The sequence below is a fragment of the Dipodomys merriami genome, unplaced genomic scaffold, assembly GCF_024711535.1.
Source record: "Dipodomys merriami isolate MVZ:Mamm:240054 unplaced genomic scaffold, mDipMer1.0.p SCAF_2339, whole genome shotgun sequence".
In the NCBI taxonomy this organism is placed as follows: Eukaryota; Metazoa; Chordata; class Mammalia; order Rodentia; family Heteromyidae; genus Dipodomys; species Dipodomys merriami.
The window spans coordinates 5,748-11,494 of NW_027203759.1; positions in this window are offsets into that span (position 1 = coordinate 5,748).

Below are 5,747 nucleotides of genomic sequence, written 5' to 3' on the forward strand. Positions count from 1 at the left end.
AATTCTACCACTAAGAAATCACCCTGTAGAAAGAATCACATGTGCTTTCATTACTGAGCTACAACTGTGCTCTTTCAGATTCTTTTAAAAGGCAAAAAAATAAAATAACAAAAACCAACCTGGAAACATCATAAACTGTCCAAATAGATAAATATATCATGGAGCTAGTTGGGTGCCTGTGGCTCATGCCTGTTTTCTGAGCTACTCAGGAGGGTAAGAAGTAAGACTCGTAGTTCCAAGCTAGCCAGGGAAGAAAAGGCCTTGAGACATTTATCTCCAATTAATCACCAAAAAGCCAGAAGTACAGCTCTGGCTTGAGTTGTGCTATACCAGCCTTGAGCAGAAAATTCAAGCAAAAGCTCATTCTCTGAGTTCAAGTCCTATTACCAGCACACACACACATGCACACACATACACGAAAGAAAGACCCCTGACCAGCAAAAGAAAGAAAGAAAGAAAGAAAGAAAGAAAGAAAGAAAGAAAGAAAGAAAGAAAGAAAGAAAGAAAGAAAGAAAGAAAGAAAGAAAGAAAGAAAGAAAGAAGAATCTCAGATTTGTCTGCCAGGGCTGGTTTTGAACCATGATCCTCAGACCTCAGCTTCCTAAGTAGCTAGGATTTACAGGTGTGAGCCAGCAGCACCTGGCCTAAACATCCATCTTTCTTTTTCTTTCTTTTTTGTCAGCCACAGCTCCACTTCCAGTTTTCTAGTGGTTAATTGGAGATAAGAGTCTCATAGATTTTCATGCCTGGGCTGGTTTCCAACCCCAATCCTCAGATCCTTAGTTTTCTGAGTAACTAGGATTATAGGTGGTGGGAGCCACCATTGCCTAGCTTAAATGTGTTTTTGTTGGTGGTGGTCATGGGGCTTGAACTCTGGGCCTGGACTCTGTCCCTGAGCTCTTCAGCTCAAGGCAAATTCTCTACCATTTGGGCCACAGTGCCACTTCTGGCTTTTTGCTGATTAATTGGAGATAAGAGTCTCTTGGACTTTCCTTGCCTGGGGTGGTTTTGAATCATGATCCTCAGATCTCACCCTCTTGAGTAGCTAAGATTACAGGTGTGTGCCTGGCCTAACCATTTCTTAATATGGGTCTTGGTTAAAAAATATTCAAAGCCAAGTATGGTGGTATGTGCTGGCAATCAGGAGAAACAGAAGTTCCAGGCCAGTCTGGGCTATATAGTGAGACACTGTTTCAAAATCAAAACAAACTAAGGAAAAGTATATAGGTGAAACTATTCTTTTAGCCATCTTTGGAAAATACAGCCAGCCACTTAGCAATGTGGATTTCAGAGAAAGCAATAGTGATGGCCGCTTCATTTTGCTGTCTGAATTGTCTGCCTGGCGAGGAGCTTGGATGGTAGTAGTCATGGTGGTGGTGGTGGTGGTGTGTGTGTGTGTATGCATGCATGTGTGCATGCATGCGCACACTCATGCCAGTCCTGGGGCTTGAACAGAGAGTGGGTGCTGTCCCTGAGTTTTTTCACTCAAGGCTGTTACTTTACAACTTGAGCTCCATTTTGGCTTTTTGGTTAATTGGAAATGAGTGTCACAGACTTTTGTTCCTTGGCTGGCTTTGAACTGTGATCCTCAGATCTCAGTCTCCTGAGTAGCAAGGATTATAGATGGGAGCCACCAGGACTTGGCTTCCTCTCCTGTTCTTTGAAACAAGTTTTGCTATGGCATTCCAGGTGGCCTGGAACTTATAATTCTCTTGCCCCTGCCTTCTGATTGCTGGGATTACAGACACACACCACCTTGCCTGGCTCTCTGTTCAGGAAGACATTTGATAAGCCTGCCTTCCTTCATTCTTTCCTTCCTTCCTTCCTTCCTTTCTTCCTTCCTTCCTTCCTTCCTTCCTACCTTTCTTCCTTTCTTCTTTCCCTCCATCTCCTTTAACTTGGGGCCTTGTGGTCTTACTGAGCCTTTTTGCTCAAGGCTGTTGCTCTACCACTTGATCCACAGCTCTGCTTCCAGTAGTTTGCTGATTAATTGTGGATAAGTGTCTTTCAGGGTTTTTCTGCCTAAGCTGTCTTTGACGTGTGATCCTCAGATCTCAACCTCCTGAGTAGTTAGGATTACAGGTGTGAGCCACCAGCATCTGGCCAAGTTTTTTCAATAATTCTCCATGGACTTGTTTGGAGGGCATTTCTTGATAAATGTCCTATCTCTGTCCCATGACCACAATAGCAGCATGATTGAAATACGTGGATTTTAAAAATTATTCTTTTTTACTCTTTTGCTTTTTTTTTGTCTGCCCACAGGCTTGGAGACAAGCCCTGGGTGCTGTCGCCTCCAGGTGTCTTTTGTTCAAGGTGAGCATTCTACCACTTGAGCCACTGTGCCACTTCTGGCTTTTTTTTTTTTTGGTCAGTTTTAGGGCCTGAACTCTGGGTCTGGGCACTGTCCCTTGAGCTCTTCAGCTCAAGGGTGGCACTCTACCACTTGAGCCATAGAACCCTTTCAGCTTTTTCTGCTTATTTGGTGCTGAAGAATTGAACCCAGGGCCTCAAGCATGCAAGGCAAAACACTCTATCACTGAGCCACCGTCTCAGGCCCATAAGGAGTCTACAATTGGATTTTTTGTTGCTGTTGTTATTGGTTGTGGGGCTTGAATTCTGGGCCTGGGCACTATTGCTCAGCTCGAGCTCAAAGCTAGACCTCTACCACTTGAGCCACAGTGCCACTTCCACTTCTAGCTTTTTTTGAGTAGTTTATCAGAGATAAGGGTCTCACAGACTTTCCTGCCCAGGCTAGCTTCGAACTGCAATCCTGAGATCTTAGCCTCCTGAATAGCTAGGATTACAGGTATGAGTCATGGTGCCTACAAATTGTTCTATTATTATAAAGGTGATGTACAGAGGGGTCACAGTTATGTAAGTCAGGTAATGACTATATTTCTTTTTGGACACTGGCACCCAAGGAATATTTGTTTAAAAAATTCAACAATTTTCTGTATCTAAATTCTCCTTCCTTTCTTCTTAGCAGGTAAATCTTTATCCTGCTGTTCATGCATTAGAAGTTAGTAAATTAGAAATAAATGCACAGCTGTGTGGCTGTAGGGACAGAGGAAATTCAGAAGAGAAGATAAACACTTCATTGAAACATCTGCTTAATCATCATCAACAACAACAGTAACCAAGCTTACATAATTGGACCAGTGATCTTAAAATGGATCACAGAATTAAAGGCAAACTAAAAATAAAATATAACCGGGTGCTGGTAGCTCACTCCCGTAATCCTAGCCACTCAGGAGGCTGAGAGCTGAGGATTGCAGTTCAAAGCCAAGCTGGACTTTGGAGATAAGACTCTTACCTCCAATTTATCACAGTAAATGCTGGAGATGGCACTGTGGCTCAAGTGTAGAGTGTTAGCCTTGCAGAAAAGGAGCTCAGGGACAGCACTCAGGCCCAGTTCAAGCCCTAGGATCAAATACATATATCCAGAGAGAAACATAAGAGAAAATCCTTGTAACTCTAGGAAAAACATTTTTTAATGATTCTTTTTCTTCATTAATCTTATGTGGTACCAAGGAATCGAACCTAGGGCCCCATGCATGCTAGGCAAGCACTTTACCACTGAGCTACATTCCCTGCCCCTAGGAAACCCTTTTTGTTTTGGGGGGGGGGATGGTCTTCGTGAGGTTTGAACTCTGGGCCTGGGTGCTGTCCCTCAGATCTTCAGCTCAAGGCAAGTGCTCTACCACTTGACCACAATGCCACTTTGGGTTTCTGGTGGTCAATTGGAGATAGGAGCCTCACAAACTTTCCTGCCCAGGCTGGCTTTGAACCATGATCAACAGATCTCAGCCTCCTGAGTAGCTAGGATTACAGGCATGAGGCACCAGTGCCCAGCTTGTGGTTATTTTTTTCAGTTATTAAGGTGTTATACAAAGAAGTTACTATTTCATAAGTCAGGCAATGAATACATTTCAATCCTTTCTTTGCTTTCCCTCAGTTTCTCCCTCCCAGCCTGCCTGCAAGTTACACAGTTCAATTTCCACAGTGTATACTGACTTTTGCTATAGTTATTTTTGAGATAGGATTGTGATTTTCGCTAGCCTAGACCACATTATTTTTTTTTTTTGTATATACTGGTGCTTGAACTCAGGGCCTGTAACTCTGTTTTTTCTGCTTAAGGATGGAGCTCTATTGTTAAGATAATGGGACACAAGAAACTCTTGCGTTTCCTGCCTCAGCTGGCTTCCAACATCTATCCTCAGATTTCAGTCTCCGGAGTAGCGGGAATTACAGATGAAACTCACAACCCTGGGGCCTGAGATTTCTTTAAGAAGGGCTCAGTGATGGGGGAGATGGATGGAGGGGGATATTCTTTCTTTCTTTCTTTCTTTCTTTCTTTCTTTCTTTCTTTCTTTCTTTCTTTCTTTCTTTCTTCTTTCTTTCTTTCTTTCTTTCTTTCTTTCTTTCTTTCTTTCTTTCTTTCTTTCTTCCTTCCTTCCTTCCTTCCTCCCTCCCTTCCTTCCTCCCTCCCTCCCACTCTCTCTCTCTCTCTCTCTCCTTCCTTCTTTCCTTCCTTCCTTCCTTCCTTCCTTCCTTCCTTCCTTCCTTCCTTCCTTCCTTCCTTCCTGCCTTCCTTCCTTTCTTATTTTCTTTCCGATAGTGTTTCACACCTTTTGCTTGATTGAGATCTTCTAAACCTACACTCTCACACAGCTGTGATTACAGGTACTAGCCACCATGCCTGAACTGTGTCTCTTCTTCTAAGGCCACTGACTCCATCATTGCAGCCCCACCCTCTCCTTCCTCTTATCTGCTCCCTTCATGCCACTCAGTCCTTCTGTCCTACATTCTTTTCTTCTCTCCCTTTTGCTCCCCCTTTACACTCTTCCCCACTTTTCCTCCCTTCTCCTCTCCTATAACCCTTCTTTCTCCCCTTCCCTTTTCTTCCTTCTTCCCCTTCTTTCCTCCCCCTCTCTCTTTTCCTTTCTTCTCCTCTCTCCTCCTCTCCCTTCTCTCCCCTCCTCTCCTTTCTCCCTCCCTTCCCCTCCCTCCCTTCCCCTCTCCTTCCCTCCTGGGACAGGCTTCACAGAGTTCTCTGGCTGCCTCTGGCCTCCAGGGCTTGCCCTTTGTGGTCAGCATGATGCATTTGCCCCTGTCCCGCAGAGCTGCAGCTTCCCTTCCCTTCCCTTCCCTTCTCTTCCCTCCCCCTCCTCACCTCCACCCCTCCCCTCCCCTCCACTCTCCTCTCCTTCCTTCTCCCTCTTACTTTTACCCCTTCTTGTCAGTCCTAGAGCTTGAACTAAGGGCCTGGGCACTGTCTTTTAGCTTTTACACACTGGTATTCTACTGTTATTCTACCACTTGAGTCACATCCTTACTTCCATTTTTTGTTGGTTCATTGGAGATAAGAGTCTCATGGACTTTCCTGCCTTGGCTGGCTTCAAACTTTGATCCTCAGATCTTAGCCTCCTGAGTTGCAGCTAGTATGAGAGGCATGTGCCACTAGTGCCTGGCTCTTCTTTTTATTCTCTTTGTGTTTAACTGGTTCTCTCTCTCTCTCTCTCTCTCTCTCTCTCTCTCTCTCTCTCTCTCTCTCTCTCTCCTCTCTCTCTCTCTCTCTCTCTCTCTCTCTCTCTGTCACATGGTCCCATTTATCCCATGATCCATGATGATATAAAAGGTTCTAGAATTTTCCAGAGGCAAACTCCTGCCTTGCTTGTGACCCTGAGAAGGTCAAGTTGAAATTTTGATTACTGAGGGAACTCAAAGAGAGCATCATTGCTCCCATA